At 42.8% G+C, this 19,620-nt stretch overlaps 1 pseudogene; it reads right to left on the bottom strand.

Annotated features, from left to right (window-relative positions):
* Nucleotides 1–19,620, bottom strand: part of LOC106562845 (nucleoporin NUP188-like) — a 76,445-nt pseudogene that overhangs the window by 9,458 nt on the left and 47,367 nt on the right.

Raw genomic sequence — 19,620 nt, 5'->3', positions numbered from 1 at the left:
AATCTTAGGTTTTATTACATACAGTCGAGAGGAACTATTGGATATAAGAGCAACGTCAACTCACCAACATTACGACCAGGAATATGACTTTCCCGAAGTGGATCCTCTGTTTTGCCCACCACCCAGGACAATGGATCGGATCCCAGCCGGCGATCCAAAACAACGATGCCGTAGAAGGGGCAGACGGAGCGGTCTTCTGGTCAGGCTCCGTGGACGGGCACATCGTGCACTGCTCCCGAGCATACTACTCGCCAATGTCCAGTCTCTTGACAACAAGGGAGACGAAATCCGTGCAAGGGTAGCGTTCCAGAGACAAATCAGAGACTGTAACGGTCTTTGTTTCACGGAAACATGGCTCACTCGAGACACACTATCGGAGTCGGTACAGCCAGCTGGTTTCTTCACGCATCGCGCCGACAGAAACAAGCATCTTTCTGTAAAGAAGAAGGGCGGGGGTGTATGCCTTATGATTAACGAGACATGGTGTGATCATAACAACATACAGGAACACAAGTCCTTCTGTTCACCTGACTTAGAATTCCTCACAATCAAATGCCGACCGCATTATCTACCTAGAGAATTGTCTTTGATTATAATCACAGCCGCATATCCCCCCCCCCCCCCCCCCCACCAAGCAGACACATCGATGGCCCTGAACAAACTTCATTTGACTCTATGTAAACTGGAAAACACATATCCTGAGGCTGCATTTATTGTAGCTGGGGATTTTAACAAGGCACCCTAAATTCTATCAGCATATCGTTTGCGCTACCAGGGCTGGCAAAACCCTAGATTATTGTTATTCTAACTTTCGCGATGCATATAAGGCCTTCCCCCGCCCTCCTTTCGGAAAAGCTGACCACGACTCCATTTTGTTGCTTCCAGCCTATAGACAGAAACTAAAACAGGAAGCTCCCGCGCTCAGGTCTGTTCAACGCTGGTCCGACCAATTGGATTCCATGCTTCAAGATTGCTTCGATCACGTGGACTGGGATATGTTCCGCATTGCGGCGAACAACAACATTGATGAATACGCTGATTCGGTGAGCGGGTTTATTTGCAAGTGCATCAGCGAGGTCGTACCCACAGCGTCTATTAAAACATTCCCAAACCAGAAACCGTGGATTGATGGCAGCATTCGCGCAAAACTGAAAGCTCGAACCGCTGCTTTTAATCAGGGCAAGGTGACCGGAAACATGACCAAATACAAACAGTGTAGCTATTCCCTCCGCAAGGCAATCAAACAAGCTAAGCATCAGTATAGAGACAAAGTAGAGTTGCAATTCAACGGCTCAGACACGAGAGGTATGTGGCAGGGTCTACAGTCAATCACGGACTATAAAAGGAAAACCAGCCCCGTCGCGGACCAGGATGCCTTCCTCCCAGACAGACTAAACAACTTCTTTGCTCGCTTTGAGGACAATACAGTGCCACTGACACGGCTCACTACCAAAACCTGCGGGCTCTTCTTCACTGCAGCCGACGTGAGCAAAACATTTAAACGTGTCAACCCTCGCAAGGCTGCAGGCCCAGACGGCATCCCCAGCCACGTCCTCAGAGCATGCGCAGACCAGCTGGCTGGTGTGTTTTACGGACGTATTCAATCAATCCTTATCCCAGTCTGCTGTCCCCACATGCTTCAAGAGGTAACTGAGCTAAATGACTACCACTCGCAGCACTCACTTCCGTCATCATGAAGTGCTTTGAGAGACTATTCAAGGATCATATCACCTCCACCCTACCTGACACCCTAGACCCACTCCATTTGCTTACTGCCCCAATAGGTCCACAGATGACGCAATCACAATCACACTGCCCTAACCCATCTGGACAAGAGGAATACCTATGTGAGAATGCTGTTCATCGACTACAGCTCAGCATTTAACACCATAATACCCTCCAAACTCTTCATTAAGCTCTCGACCCCGCCCTGTGCAACTGGGTCCTGGACTTCCTGAGGGGCCGCCCCCAGGTGGTGAGGGTAGGTAACAACATCTTCACCCCGCTGATCCTCAACACTGGGGCCCCACAAGGGTGCGTTCTCAGCCCTCTCCTGCACTCCCTGTTCACCCACGACTACGTGGCCATGCACGCCTCCAACTCAAATCATTAACCTCTCGGGAAGGTGGGACGAAATCATCCCACCTACGTAACAGCCAGTGGAATCCTGTGGCGCGTTATTCAAATACCTTAGAAATGCTATTACTTCAATTTCTCAAACATATGACTATTTTACACCATTTTAAAGACAAGACTCTCGTTAATCTAACCACACTGTCCGATTTCAAAAAGGCTTTACAACGAAAACAAAACATTAGATTATGTCAGCAGAGTACCCAGCCAGAAATAATCAGACACCCATTTTTCAAGCTAGCATATAATGTCACATAAACCCAAACCACAGCTAAATGCAGCACTAACCTTTGATGATCTTCATCAGATGACACACCTAGGACATTATGTTATACAATACATGCATGTTTTGTTCAATCAAGTTCATATTTATATCAAAAACCAGCTTTTTACATTAGCATGTGACGTTCAGAACTAGCATACCCCCCCGCAAACTTCCGGTGAATTTACAAAAAAGATAACAATTATGTTAAGAATTATAGATAGAGAACTCCTCTATGCACTCGCTATGCTTTTCGGTGAAAGCACATTTTGCAATATTCTAAGTAGATAGCCCGGCATCACAGGGCTAGCTATTTAGACACCCACCAAGTTTAGCCCTCACCAAAGTCAGATTTACTATAAGAAAAATGTTATTACCTTTGCTGTTCTTCGTCAGAATGCACTCCCAGGACTTCTACTTCAATAACAAATGTTGGTTTGGTTCAAAATAATCCATAGTTATGTTCAAATATCCTCTGTTTTGTTCGTGTGTTCAAGACACTATCCGAAGTGTAAAGAAGGGTGACGCACACGACGCGTTTCGTGACAAAAAAAATCTAAATATTCCATTACCATACTTCGAAGCATGTCAACCGCTGTTTAAAATCAATTTTTATGCCATTTTTCTCGTAAAAAAGCGATAATATTCCGACCGGGAAAGCGTGTTTACGTTCAAACAGAGAGAAAATAAAAACATGGGGTCACCTCGTGCACGCGCCTCAGTCTCATTGTCCTCTGATAGACCACTTACCAAAGGCGCTAATGTTTTTCAGCCAGGGGCTGGAATTACATCATTCAGCTTTTTCCCGGGTTCTGAGAGCCTATGGGAGCCGTAGGAAGTGTCACGTTACAGCAAAGATCCTCAGTTTTCAATAAAGAGAGTCAAGAAGAACAAGAACTTGTCAGACAGGCCACTTCCTGTAAGGAATCTTCTCAGGTTTTTGCCTGCCATATGAGTTCTGTTATACTCACAGACACCATTCAAACAGTTTTAGAAACTTTAGGGTGTTTTCGATCCAAAGCCAATAATTATATGCATATTCTAGTTTCTGGGTTAATAACCAGATTAAATCGGGTACGTTTTTTATCCGGCCGTGTAAATACTGCCCCCTAGCCCTAACAGGTTAAGTTTGCAGGCAACACTACAGTGGTAGGCTTGATTACCAACAATGACGAGAAGGCCTACAGGGAGGAGGTGAGGGCCCTCGGAGTGTGGTGTCAGGAAAATAACCTCACACTCAACGTCAACGAAACAAAGGAGATGATCGTGGACTTCAGGAAACAGCAGAGGGAGCAGCCCCCTGTCCACATCGACGGTAGAGGTCGACCGATTTATGATTTTTCAACGCCGATACCGATACCAATTATTGGAGGACCAAAAAAGCCGGTACCGATTAATCGGACAATTTTTTATTTTTTTTTATTTGTAATAATGACAATTACAACAATACTGAATGAACACTTATTTTAACTTAATATAATACATCAATAAAATCAATTTAGCCTCAAATAAATAATGAAACATGTTCAATTTGGTTTAAATAATGCAAAAACAAAGTGTTGGAGAAGAAAGTAAAAGTGCAATATGTGCCATGTAAAAAAGCTAACGTTTAAGTTCCTTGCTCAGAACATGAGAACATATGAAAGCTGGTGGTTCCTTTTAACTTGAGTCTTCAATATTCCCAGCTAAGAAGTTTTAGGTTGTAGTTATTATAGGAATGATAGGACTATTTCTCTCTATACGATTTGTATTTCATATACCTTTGACTATTGGATGTTCTTATAGGCACTTTAGTATTGCCAGTGTAACAGTATAGCTTCCGTCCCTCTCCTCGCTCCTACTTGGGCTTGAACCAGGAACACATCAACAACAGCCACCCTCGAAGCAGCGTTACCCATGTAGAACAAGGGGAAAAACTACTCCAAGTCTTAGAGCGAGTGACGTTTGAAATGCTATTAGCGCGCACCCGGCTAACTAGCTAGCCATTTCACATCGGTTACACCAGCCTAATCTTGGGTGTTGACAGGCTTGACATCATAAACAGCGCAATGCATTGCGAAGGGCTGCTGGCAAACGCACGAAAGTGCTGTTTGAATGAACGCTTACGAGCCTGCTGCTGCCTACCATCGCTCAGTCAGACTGCTCTATCAAATCATAGACTTAATTATAACATAATAACACACAGAAATACCAGCCTTAGGTCATTAATATGGTCGAATCCGGAAACTATCATCTCGAAAACAAAACGTTTTTCCTGTCAGTGTAATACGGAACCATTCTGAATTTTATCTAATGGGTGGCATCCCTAAATCTAAATATTCCTGTTACATTGCACAACCTTCAATGTTATGTCATAATTACGTAAAATTCGGACAAATTAGTTCGCAACGAGCTAGGCGGCCCAAACTGTTGCATATACCCTGACTCTGCGTGCAATGAACGCAAAATGACACAATTTCACCTGGTTAATATTGCCTGCTAACCTGGATTTCTTTTAGCTAAATATGCAGGTTTAAAAATATATACTTCTGCGTATTGATTTTAAGAAAGGCATTGATGTTTATGGTTAGGTACAGTCGTGCAACGATTGTGCTTTTTTCGCAAATACGGTTTTGTTAAATCATCCCCCGTTTGGTGAAGTCGGCTGTCTTTGTTAGGAAGAAATAGTCTTCACAGTTCACAACGAGCCAGGCGGCCCAAACTGCTGCATATACCCTGACTCTGTTTGCAAGAGAAGTGACACATTTTCCCTAGTTAAAAGAAATTCATGTTAGCAGGCAATATTAACTAAATATGCAGGTTTAAAAATATATACTTGTGTATTGATTTTAAGAAAGCCATTGATGTTTATGGTTGGAGCAACGTGTACCTAAGCGATTATATGCAACGCAGGACAGGCTAGATAAACTAGTAATATTATCAACCATGTGTAGTTAACTAGTGATTATGATTGATTGATTGATTGATTGTTTTTTACAAGATAAGTTTAATGCTAGCTAGCAACTTACCTTGGCTTCTTACTGCATTCACTAACAGGCAGGCTCCTCGTGGAGTGCAATGTAAAGCAGGTGGTTAGAGCGTTGGACTAGTTAACCGTAAGGTTGCAAGATTGAATCCCCGAGCTGACAAGGTACAAATCTGTCGTTCTGACACCTGAAAAAGGCAGTTAACCCACCGTTCCTAGGCCGTCATTGAAAATAAGAATGTGTTCTTAACTGACTTGCCTAGTTAATTAAATAAAGGTCTAACATTTTTTTTTTTTTCAATCGGCGTCCAAAAATACCAGTTTTCCGATTGTTATGAAAACTTGAAATCTGCCCTAATTAATCGTCCATTCCGATTAATTGGTCGACCTCTACATTTACGTCATTTAGCAGACGCTCTTATCCAAAGCGACTGCATACCTTTCATACATTTTTTTCTCCGTACAGGTCCCCCGTGGGAATCGAACCCACAACCCTGACATTGCAAACACCATGCTCTACCAACTGAGTCACACGGGACAGTAGTGGAGAGGGTAGAAAGTTTTAAGTTCCTTGGCGTACACATCACGGACAAACTGAAATGGTCCAACCACACAGACAGCGTGGTGAAGAAGGCGCAGTAGCTCCTCTTCAACCTCAGGAGGCTGAAGAAATTTGGCTTGTCACCAAAAACACTCACAAACTTTAACAGATGCATAATCGAGAGCATCCTGCCGGGCCGTATCACCGCCTGGTACGGCAACTGCTCCGCCCATAACCGTAAGGCTCTCCAGAGGGTAGTGAGGTCTGCACAACGCATCACCGGGGGCAAACTACCTGCCCTCCAGGACATCTACACCACCCAATGTCACAGGAAGGTGCTTGGTCAAAATGTTCATTCTTAATTAAGTGTAATAATCCTTTCTGCATCAAGTTCAAAATATTTTTCACAAATGAAGGTATCCATCGGAACTTTCCCCGTGACAACTAAGAACATGTCGCAGATTATACACTTAAAAGCACACGAGTCCCCAGCAGATTCAAATAGTTTTCACTGCTGAGTCCAAGGGAACAAACATTTCCTGGCTCTGCTACGCACCGACAGGGCTGCGTATTAGCGTTTTGTGTAGCCTCTCAGAGCTGTATCGGGCATGTCCCCAGTGTCACATCTTTCACCGCAGTCCCGCTTCTGTACTGGTTTGAAATTAGTTTTGCTGTTATTTTCGGTTCTCTTAATTTTCTCACGTGGAAAAAATTACGACAAAAATAAATGTGTTTCACATATATCTAGCGATGCCTAACTTACGCTAGGCTAACTGTATTGACCTTTCCTCGCATTTCCTTTGGAAACTTGAAATTCATAGCTGCTGTTACGCTGTGCTTTGTTCAGCAAGTCCAACTGGTGCCAAATCCGACCATAGAAATGCATCCCTGTTCAAAGTGGTAGACCATTTCGTCAACATGAAAGACAGGATGTCATTGGCGTTTCTCTACAAGTAGGGTGAGTCAACATGTTTTTTTTACTTGCACGATAGCACGATTTTCCCCCTGCACCGCTACTGTCAATCATTATCTTAACAGTTCATGGTAGACATCATTCCTAATAACAATGCACCCCATGCTGCTGATTTGAGCTGCTGAACCGTATTTGCACTTGACTGTGTTTATGGATGAGAAAGTGAATTTGCCATTTCCAAAAGGTTTAGGAGGGATACTGCTTTGCTATCCATTGCCTAGGACAGGGCTCTCCTACCCTGTTCGTGGAGAGCTACCATCATGTAAGTTGTTATTCCAAATCTAGCGCGTCCGATTCAATAATTAGCTGGTTGAATGAGGTTAGTTACAACTGGGGTTGGAGCGAAAACCTACAGGAAGGTAGCTCTCAAGGAACATGGTTGGAGAGCCCTGACCTAGGACATCAACAGCCAGCTTGGGTTTAATTAAATAACCTATAGGCACAATACTTTTTATTGCACATTTAGTCCTAATCAAACTGATGCATTTGGCGATGTTGAGATTCAATTCACTGACACTATGAAGAATAGCTTAACTTCAGCATCTGATCCCGTTAGCGGGATCAAAATCCAGCGAAAAATCATATCGCCAATTAGCATTAAAAAAATATCATAATTTTTTTTTTTTTTAAATAATATATATATATTTTTTTTATAGATACACCTCTCCTGAATCGACCCACGTCGTCCGATTTCAAAAAGGTTTTACAGGAAAAGCAAATCATTAGATTATATTAGATGAGTCCATCGTAAAAAGCAGCTTCATAGCCATTTTCCGACCAACCACTTGCATCACATATAATCAATAAACAGCTAAATGCAGCACTAACCTTTTACAAACTTCATCAGATGGCACCCCTAGGACATCATGTTATACAATGCATGCATTCTTTTGTTCAATAAAGGTCATATTTATATATAAAAACAGCATTTTACATCTCTGTCTGACGTTGACTACCTAATTTCCCCTCAAAAGCGTCCCGGTAAACAATGCTACATTTCAATAAATTGCTATACTATAACGATTTTTTAAATGTATATTGTCAATCTAACATTTATAGATGAATATCTCTTGAGAACACCCGTCATACCAGATTTTAAATTAACTTTACTGGGTAATCACACTTTGCGATAAAAGGAGATGCGATACTCAGAAAATGAGCTAATATACAGAGCTCGGCGCCATCTTGGACGCAACAGTATGAACCATCTCATCTTGTATAATATTGTCAATAATCGCCTACCTTTAGTTGTCTTCATCAGAAAGCATCCCAGGTCCACAACAGATGTATTTTCGGTCAAAAAGTCCATACTTCACGTTCCATTAGCCTGATGTTGGTAGCGCGTCCTATGGCTCTCTCCAAGCGCAGCTCTGAAGTTCAGAATAAAAGCAATCCTCGCGCATGTAGGTTCGTTCAAACATGTCAAACGTTGTATAAAATAAATCTTCAGGGCCTCTAACACCAAGAGAGCCAATAAGATTCGAGGGGGATGATGTCATGGCCTTTAAAACCGTTTCCAAAGGTGGGGGCAGACATGGCCGCCGGCGTCATAATGGTGATGGCCCATCCCCTGTGACCAATTTCAAACTCGTGTCATTCACTGAGTTTTGACTCTATAAGGCTCAAACCACTGTGAAAGGACTGGCGACATCTAGTGGAAGCAATAGGAAGTGCTCACTGAACCATGGTTAACGGTGTGATTAATAAGGAAAGATGAGAAGTCAAGTCCACAATTCAGAATTCCACTTCTTGTTTCAATCGGTCTCGGGGTTTTGACTGCCATTTGAGTTCTGTTATACTCACAGACACCATTCAAACAGTTTTAGAAACTTTAGAGTGTTTTCTATCCATATATAATAAGTATATGCATGCCCTATCTTCTGAGTTTGATTAGTAGGCCGTTGAAAATGGGAACGATTTTTTTTCAAAATGCGCTGTGGCGCCCCCTATCCTAGGGTATCCTCAAGAGGTTACCATACTCATTGTTAGCCTAATATATACTTTGTATCTAGCACTGCCTCGTAAATTAACCAAAAGTATATTAAATGACCAAGATATACCCTATACACACAGTTCTGACTGTCTGTCTGCCCCGATCGCCTCTCTCTCCCTCAGGTTGCCCTAGCTGGCTCCTCTTTTCACTTTGCTATGGTCTTCGGTCTGTTTTTGTAGAATAGCTCAGCCTACTCATTGATAGCCCCTACTTTACTGAGCTTGCGCGAGACATGCCAAGCCAGGAAATTGCGAAATACAGCATTGCAATAGCCTACATCTTTTGATTACGGATGGCTGTGCCCCTCCCATCTCTCCCTTTGCTGTGAAAGATGCGATAGCTTCTGTTCTCGAAGTAGACTACGGCAAATATCTCCGTTATCTCCGCTGCAAAAATACTTAATCATAGGAGTCGATTTCGAAAGGAATCGAAGCTTGACAACCATAAATGTCAGTCAACACCTAGAGTCGATGGCAAGGAGTTGATTCTTTTGGCGTCGACTCCCCACCACTAAGTTAAAGCAGATATGCAATTTGTTGACACTACAACACAGTAAAGACTTGGATACACAATATCCCGAATGCTAATTCGATGCTCTGTTTTGCTTGTTTACAGCTGGTCATTTCGAAGGGAACTGTTTAAGGCGGTCTTGTATTGTTATATCACCAACATTTCAAGAATAACTTTCTAAAGGGGTGCTAATATGGTCAGCCGTTCTAAAACCTGGCTTAACTCTCGATATACACTGAAAATACAAAAGTATGTTGACACTCCTTTAAAATTAGTGGATTCGGCTATTTCAGCCACACCCGTTTTTGACCGGTGTATAAAGTCAAGCAAACAGCCATACAATTTCCATAAACAAACATATGCAGTAGAATGGCCTTATTGAACAGCTCAGTGTCTTTCAATGTGGCACCATCATAGGATGCCACCTTTCCAACAAGTCAGTTTGCCAAATTTCTGCCCTGCTATACTGCATCGCAGTGCTTGAGGCGTCACTACAGCCCCGGGTTGGATCCCGGGCTGTGTTACAGCCAGCCTTGACCAGGAGACCCATGAGGCGGTGCACAATTGGCCCAGCGTCGTCCGGGTTAAGGAAGGGTTTGGCCGGCCGGGATTTCTTTGTTACATCGCGATCTAGAGACTCCTTGTGGCGGGCCGGGCGCCTGCAAGCTGACTTCAGTTGCCAGCTGGACGGTGTTTCCTCCGACACATTGGTGAGGCTGGCTCCCGTGTTAAGCGAGCAGTGTGTCAAGAAGCAGTACGGCTTGTCAGGGTCGTGTTTCGGAGGACGCATGGATCTCGACCTTCGCCTCTCCCGAATCCGTAAGGGAGTTGCAGCGATGAGACTACCAATTGGATATCCCGAAATTGGGGAGAAAGATCTGCCCTGCTAGAGCTGCCCCGGTCAACGTTAAGTGCTGTTATTGTGAAGTAGAAATGTCGAGGAGCAACAATGGCTCAGCCGTTAAGTGGTATGCCACACAAGCTCACAGGACCGGACTGCCGAGTGCTGAAGCGCGTAAAAATTGTCTGTCCTCGGTTGCAACACTCACTACAGAGTTCCAAACTGCCCCTGGAAGCAACATCAGCACAAGAACTGTTCGTCGGGAACTTCATGAAATGGGTTTTCATGGCTGCTGCTCAGCCATGAAAACCCATTTCATGAAGTTCCCGACGAACACAAGTCTAAGATCAGCATGTGCAATGTCAAGCGTTGGATGGAGTGGTGAAAAGCTCGCCACCATTGGAGTCTGGGGCAGTGGAAACAAGCTCTCTGGAGTGATGAATCAAACTTCACCATCTGGCAGTCCGGCGAACGAATCTAGATTTGGTGGATGCCAGAAACACGCTACCTGTGCCCAGCGGGCAAGTTAGCTGGGCATGCTGTTGGACTTACATGCTGACGTATCACCACACAGGCTATGTTTTCTACTGTGATTGATCAACAATGGCAGCACTGCTTGTAAAATAGAGCACCGTCCTATTTTCTCCGCCTCGGCGAGCGGTTTCTACGGGCATGAGCCCCCCTGACCATTCAGCCTGGATAGAATTTCGCCCCGCTTAGGCATCATTGAAAATGAATGGGCCTCCCGGTCCGCCATGCCCTGTCTGACAGCGCCTTAACACTATTCAAAGGCCACACGGAATCTGGGAATAATGTTTACATCACTGGTTAGAAGAGAATTAGTTGAAGACAGTCATCTAAATTCTAGAATGTTAGATGGAGACTCTGGGAGGCTAACGAAACAGGGCAGAAACAAATCAGTTGCTTTGTTATTTAACTGCAACGAATCATGACCCAGCATAGGATATCACCACTGACAAGGGTTGGCTGTTATTTAAGTAATAGTTTGACTTTCAAAATCGGTACATTGGTGTGGGGCCATCAACTTGTATACAGGGAGTGCCCCGAATTTTCTGTGCCATTTGAGCTTAAAAATGATTATGGCGTGTTTTAAATCCTGCGACGGACAGGCACGTAATAACGGTACCAATCCGAATATATGAATCTGTTTAAAGTGCAACACACAGAAAATCGGTCCGCCATTTCCCGATTGCTAAAATTCTAATTGTTTGCCTAATTTCAGTTTGTGACAAAACAAGGGTAAAGAATCATTGTACCATTTGAACTGCTGTGAAATATATTTTCAATATCCCATAATATGGTATTTTCAGCTGTTTGAAGCTGGTGTACAACCCTGAAAGTAAAAGACGCAAAAACAAAACTTAAGGAAAGCATAAAAGTAATGCACATACAGTACCAGTCAAAGGTTTGGACACACCTACTCATTCAAGGGTTTTTCTTTATTTATACTATTTTTTATACATTTAATTTTTTTATAATAGTGATGACATCCAAACTATGAAATAACACATATGGAATCATGTAGTAACCAAAATAGTGTTAAACAAATCAAAATATATTTTAGATTCTTCAAAGTAGCCACCCTTTGCCTTGATGACAGCTTTGCACAGTCTTGGCCTTCTCTCAACCAGCTTCATGAAGAATGCTTTTCCAACAGTCTAGAAGGAGTTCCCACATATGCTGAGCACTTGTTGGCTTCTTTTCCGTTACTCTGCAGTCCAACTCATCCCAAACCATCTCAATTGGGTTGAGGTCGGGTGATTGTGGAGGCCAGGTCATCTGATGCAGCACTCCATCACTCTCTTTCTTGGTCAAATAGCCCTTACACAGCCTGGAGGTGTGTTTTGGGTCATTGTCCTGTTGAAAAACGAATGACAGTCCCACAAGCGCAAACTAGGTGGCATGGAGTATTGCTGCTGAATGCTGTTTAGCCATGCTGGTTAAGTGTGCCTTGAATTCTAAATAAATCACTGACAGTGTCACCAAGAAAGCATCCCCACACCATCACACCTCCTACTCCATGCTTCACGGTGGAAACCACACGAGGAGATCATATGTTCACCTACTCTGTGTCTAACAACGGCGGCTGTAAACAAAAATCTCAAATTTGGACTCATCAGACCAAAAGGACAGATTTCCACTGGTCTAATGTCCATTGCTCGTGTTTCTTGGTCCAAGTAAATCTCTTCTTCTTTGTGCCCATTAGATGTGATTTCTTTGTAGCAATTCAACCATGAAAGCCTGATTCACGCAGTCTCCTCTGAACAGTTGATGTTGAGATGTGTCTATTACTTGAACTCTGTGGTTTGATGGTTTTTGCCACTGCACCTGAAATAACTTTCTTGAGGTCTTGACATTTTCCGGATTGACTGACCTTCATGTCTTAAAGTAATGGACTGTTGTTTCTCTTTGCTTATTTGAGCTGTTCTTGACATAATATGTACTTGGTCTTTTACCAAATAGGGCTATTTTCTGTATACCACCCCTACCTTGTCACAACACAACTGATTGGCTCAAATGCATTAAGGAATTCCACAAATTAACTTTTAACAAGGCACACCTGTTAATTGAAATGCATTCCAGGTGATTACCTCATGGAGCTGGTTGAGAGAATCCCAAGAGTGTGCAAAGCTGTCAAGGCAAAGGGTGGCTACTTTGAAGAATCTAAAATAGGTTTTGATTTGTTTAACACTTTTTTGGTTACTACATGATTCCATGTGTGTTATTTCATAGTTGATGTCTTCACTATTATTCAACAATGTAGAAAATAGTAAAAATAAAGAAAAACCCTTGAATGAGTAGGTGTGACCAATCTTTTGACTCGTACTGTATAGTCACCAATCTGAAGCAAAAAGGATATGTAATTCCACATCATTTTCTGTGGTGAAAATGCAAGCTTGTGTAATGTAGTAACACGTTTTGTCCACCATAGGTAAATTAGTGTAATATAATTAAATATGTCGAAGTAATTCAACATAGTTTAGTACATTTTTACAATAGTGACATCTACTTCTTTTCTTACTTTAACCATAGAGTTTAAAAATGCTTCTAAGCACAATTTAACCAGGCGCTCTAGACTAGGCCATCCATAGGGTCTGTGCAGCAGGCTGAACATTTGAAGTCCCCAACCATAGCCTAGGCAAAATGTAACTTCAATAATTTAGCATATGCTTTGTTCAAATTACAGACTCATTAATTCAACATAGCGAGGAGATTTCGAGGTAAGAAAGTGCTTGTGTTGCCTAATAGCCTATAGTCTAATGCTGGAATAGGCTACTGATGGAGTTGTACTTTCTAACACTGAATCAAATATGAATTATATGCATATGAACTGAATATGCTTGCCAACAGCCAGTATTTTTTTTAACCTAACCTGACTGACTGTTACCTCAATCTAATGCATTCTAACAACAGCTGATCAGCAATTGCAGAAGAGCTGTGACCATGATCACAATTGATGACTTCCAATTTAATTAACTAAACATGGCCATTAATAATTGCATAATAAACGAGGCTACAACAGCAATAAACTGAAGTTATAGGCTATTTATTAAATCTGTTTGCCAGCTTGACTGCAATGACTCCATTGATATCGTAATTTCAACATATTTATTGTATCAAATGGTAGGCTACAGTAGCCTTCAGTGGCATAGAAATGAATACTTGATGGACAACAGATGCAAATGTATCATTCTCCACATTTAATGACACATTTCATTGTGGACCTTTCCCATAACAGAAGCATGTGACTGAGTTCCATATCTTCTATTTGAAATTTCCACTCGCACAACCCTCGAGACCCAACAACTGAGCATGAGTAAAACCCTGGACATCAGAATGGAGTTAAAACCACCTTCTGAGTGAATTTAACAAAATGTGCTCCAATGCACTTAAATTAAATGTAATGGTTTTTCAGTGCGTTTATCACCGTTATTTCTTGATCCGCATCAGTTCTAGAGCGTTCATAATTTTTTATAATACACTAACTCAAAACACATCCATTTATGTGCGATTTGTTTGTTCCTGTTACTTTCAGATGTAGCAGTGCAAATACTAAGTAGTCTAGCACGCTCAACAGTGCTTAGGCTTCTCCTATGAATCTGGCAAAGCGTGAGTATTATCCATGGAAATCCTATTAAATTACTAGAGGGACTATGTCATAAATCATGAAAGTTCCAGAATGGGTTGAAAATGGCAGCCATTTTGGTCATGGAGAAATCCAAACCAGTCTAATTGAAATGAATGGCAGTAAAGGCATAATCCTGATTTTACTTATACAGGAAAATAATATATATATATATATATATATATATATAATACAATATCAGTACTTGTTATATTTACAACTTGTTTAAGGCCTATCATCAACTGATTTCAGCCAGTGTATGGCTGTGGATTGCTTGAATGGAATCTTGGCAAATTGGCAGTTAATTAGAACAATGAATGGATTAATTCCTCTAAAACTGTCTGGCTAGCTAGTTAACAAACATCCCGTGCAGATACATTCTTCCAATTCATTATTTTACACAATATCTTATCACAGCACTGGCAAACCGTGGTTGATCAACTCCCTGACCTTTATCCCATCATAAGGTAGTTCATGTCCATTCTAGTATTCTGATTCCTAATTCTATTATCACTATGACACAGTCAAATGTGGGTGGGCTGTTGATGTTCAAAAGGAAATTCCCTTGAGATGTCGAACCAATCAGGGAAGAGGAAACAGGGAGTAAAGGTTAGAGTAGGAAGGTTAGGTATCAAATTGAGGTGAGACAGCAGCTAAAGTTAATATTAATGTGTGTCGGACACAAGGAAGACTAGCTGTCATGGCTATGACTGTTACGTTGACCGTATTAGCGGCACGAGTCGTGATGGCAGTCAAATTCCACATGACCGTTTAGTCATGGTAATTAGGCTTCTCCAGGCTCTGATGCTGCTGATGGTCATTAGTAGCCTACCAAACTTGCTAACTGCCTGCTACTCAGCACTCTATTGTCCCTCTAATCACTGACATCAATGCAAATGTAATGGAAAATATAGCCCAACATTTGTATCACACCTAAAGTTACATAAATACCTCTAAATATAGGAGTACCTGTTTCTTTGTTAACCGCTCAACACAGAATATGTGCGCACTCCCTCAAATCGTTGAGAAAATATCCGTTGTATTTTATTCAGCTATGTTCAATTGTATTCTTCATACTATAAAATACGAAATTCTAAGCTAATCTTGTCTGCTAAATTAACGAGTGTAGCCCACAGCCATATGGCATAGCCAGATCAGGACCTAACATAAGGACAACTCAGAGTATGCTATTCTGTTCTTCTGAAATATACTACATTTTATTCATATCATGGTTCTTTAGACCTGTCTAAAATAAATGGAGTCATTGTGAAGGTGTAGGCTATATTACATGGATGTATTAGAGTCACAGGGGTCGTGGAATGGAGACCAAGACGCAGCGTGGATAGTGCTTATTCTTAATTCTTTAATGAAAACACTTCAAACAGCAAAACAAGAAAACGACCAACAACAGTCCCGTCAGGTACTACGACTAAAACGGAAAACAACTACCCACAATCCCAAAGGAAAAACAGGCTGCCTAAGTATGGCTTCCAATCAGAGACAACGAAAGACACCTGCCTCTGATTGGAGACCATACCCGGCCGAACATGAAAACCAACACATACAAATAGATAACTAGAACAAACCCACATAGAAACAGAAAACCCAAAATACATACAAAACAAACCCCCCTGCCACGCCCTGACCATTCTACTATGGCAAATTACCTCTTTCACTGGTCAGGACGTGACAATTAGACTTAAAATGTAGATGTTCCAAAGGTCTGCATCAGTGGCTTGTCGGCTATGCGTGGAAGCCAGGAGATGCTAAATGTGTTTGTTAATTAACGGTCAATTACCGTGAGACCGGCAGTTATTTGCTTGACAATCACCGGCTGACTAAATTTCATGACCGCCACAGCCCTAGCCATGGCATCAGCTAATAGGAATCCTAATAAAATATAAATATTAGTGACGTATCACCTTATCTGGCAGTAGTCAGGGGTGAAGTGCTGCAGCGTGGCCAGACTCTTACTAAGGATCTTCAGCAGACTGCACTGCACCACCAGCAGGGCCTTCTGCTCTGCCTCCTCCCTCGGAGGGGGTCTGAGGAGCCCTCTGGGCTTGGAGGCCAGGGGCCAACGCCTCCCCATTCTTAACCTGGGAAACAACGGAAGACATCAGGTAAAGTACATGGAAATAATAACAGTTTGGATGTTACCTTTATTCAATCAGTGATAACATTTTTTATAATATTGGTCATGTCTGTGTCTTACCTGGAGGTAATGATGGAGCATCTTCTTGTTGTGGAGGAGGTACGTGCACGTCTGGCAAAGGTAACACAGATTCATCTGCAAAGAATGGAAAGACATTTTTTTAAATGTAAAAATAAAATATAAAATCTCATCCTCCTAGATCTATCTGCTGCCTTCGACATCGCGAACCATCAGATCCTCCTCTCCACCCTCTCAGGGCTGGGCATCTCAGGCTCTGCACATTCATGGATTGCATCCTACCTGGCAGTTTTGTCCTACACGGTCACATGAAGATGATCGGTGTCTGCACCACATGCTCTCACTTCTGGTGTCCCCAGGGCTCGGTTCTAGGCCCTCTTCTGTTCTCTATTCACCAAGTCACGCGCCTCCGTCACTCACATGGTCTCTCCTAGCATTGCTATGCAGATGACATGCAACTACATTTCTCCTTACCCCCAGGTGGCGACACACACCTCTGTATGCCTGGCAGACAACTTAGCTTGGATGTCGGGCCACCACCTCAAGCTCAACAAGACGAAGCTGCTCTTCTACCCGGGGAAGACTTGCCCTCTACATCACAGTTAACAACTGCATGGTGTCCCCTTCCCAGAGTGCAAAGAACTTAAGGAGTGACCCTGGACAACACACTGTCGTTCTCTGCAAAATTCAAAGCAGTAACTCGCTCCTGCAGATTCATGCTCTACAACATCCCTAGAGTATGATCTTTCCTCACAAAGGAAGTGGCTCAGGTCCTAAACCAGACATTTGTCATCTCCCGTCTGGACTACTGCAACTCTGTTGGCTGGGCTCCCCACTTGTGCCATCAAACCCCTGCAACTTATCCAGAACTTTCCCAAGTTCTCCCATGTCACCCTGCTCCTTTGCACATTCCACTGGCTTCCAGTTGAAGCTCACATCCACTACAAGACCATGGTACTTGACCACGGAGCAGCAAGGGGAACTGCTGCCCCCCCCCACCCCACACAAAGGCTATGCACAAACCCTACACCCCAACCAGAGCACTCCGTTCTGCCCCCTCGGGTCTCTTGGCCGTCCGACCCCCTGTCAAAGTTCTTCTCTGTCCTGGCAACTCAATGGTGGAAAGAGCTTCCCCCTGATGCTAGGACAGCAGTGTCTCTGCCCATCTTCAGAAAACATCTGAAACCCTACCTCTTCAAAGAGCATCTTAAATAAGACAGCTCAGTCTTATCCCCCCATTAATTGTTTTTATAAAAAAGCTTGCACTTGTCTTTTTCTACTAGCACTGACGTAGCAGATAACTTCTTTACTGAGGAAAAATGTACTTACTATGACTGATATGTGGTTGTCTCACCTAGCTAACTTAAGATGAATCCACTAAATTGTAAGTCGCTCTGGTTAAGAATGGCTGCTAAATGACTAAAATGGTAAATGTAAATTCATATAAAAAAATAAATTATAAGATACAGATGGACAGTATACGTGATGCTCAGTGCTACTGGTCAGTGCTACTGGTCAGTGCTACTGGTCAGTGCTACTGGTCAGTGCTACTGGTCAGTGCTACTGGTCAGTGCTGGCTGACCTGTACATCTTGGAGCAGCTGGGGCAGGTGGAACTGCCACTCCTTACAGAAGCTGGACAGCTGCAGCAGAAAGCTCACCGTGTGGTCAGCCTCGTCCAGACAAACCAGACTCTGGACCGTCCGCACCGCATTCAGACACTGACGGAAACAAAGAAACAGACACCTTAGGTCTCATGTTCAGACAGACACATGCATACACACAAACCTCAGGAAACATTACACAATGAGATTACCAACCCCCCTCCCACACACACACCTGCAATATGCGTTGCACTCCAACAAAGTTGAGGGCCTCGTTTATGAAGTTGTAGCGCAGCGTCTAGAGAAGGCTTTCCATTAGGGACATACAGAGGCGGTAAACCCCGGGCCAGCAAAGAGAGTCCTGGGACTTACGGGAGAAACCCTGATCAGGTAGATGGAGAGAGGCTAACGTTATAATAACAATTCTGTTTTTGACCAGGGCCTATTGGGCTCTGGTCAAAAGTAGTGCACTATGTAGGGAATAGGGTGCCATCTGGGATGCAACCTATGTAATTCCCTCCCAAATGCCTTTATGTCTTCAACTGAAAATACACGTGCTGTGGGGAACTTAAGCCAGAGACACAGAATGTGACCCGTAACCCAGTGACCAACTGCGTCCCGTTCAGACTCATCATCACGAAGGTCATTTAGCCATTTTATATCAATGCTTTTATGTCATGATCCGCATCCCAAATGGCACCATTTGGGATGCGCCCATGTTGTGGTTGTGTGTTACCTGTGAGGCTCCATTGGAGGGCGCTGCATAGACACTGAGCAGAGGGAGACAGATACTCTGGATGACGCCGGCCCCGGCTACTGCTGCTGCCCCCTGGAGGACAGGACACAGAACATGCTCAATGGCTGAAACACAGAGTACATTTTCATGTTTAAATAGGTTTGTCTTTGCAGAAGAGAGAATGATATCTAATAATATTACAACTAAGTCTTTCTACAGTACTCAACATTGTGCTATTGGGGTGTGACAATTGGTGTCTTTCTGTACCTGTGGTGGGTGGGTGAATGAGAGAGAGAGAGACAGACAAAGTGTGTTCCTGTGGTGGGTGTGTAATAGAGAAAGACCAATATGTTTTCTTTTAGGGCCTATACCAATTTTTGGGGGGACCAAGGAAGCTGATGGACGATATTTTATGGCGATATTCAATATCATTACATTTAAAAATGTTAGTAAACATCTTCCAGAGACATCCATGTATGCATCAATAAGTCAATTATACAATCATATCGATTTCACAAGTTTTTTTTTTTTTAAATCAAACTACATAACATAAATGGTAATAATTTATTTTTATGGTAAATCTCTATTGATACATTGGTCAGTAGCCTAGGCCTACAATACAGGTGAATGCATATGCAATAGAAGTGTGTGCATGCATTGAGTTACTGAGCTTGCTACGACTGATTTCAGTGTAGTCTAGACAGGTCAGCTGACAACGTCCCGAATACGATGCACTCTGTGCA

Source organism: Salmo salar, chromosome ssa11, assembly GCF_905237065.1.
Source record: "Salmo salar chromosome ssa11, Ssal_v3.1, whole genome shotgun sequence".
In the NCBI taxonomy this organism is placed as follows: Eukaryota; Metazoa; Chordata; class Actinopteri; order Salmoniformes; family Salmonidae; genus Salmo; species Salmo salar.
Note: the sequence above shows the minus strand (reverse complement) of the source record. Positions and strands in the feature narration are given on the sequence as shown.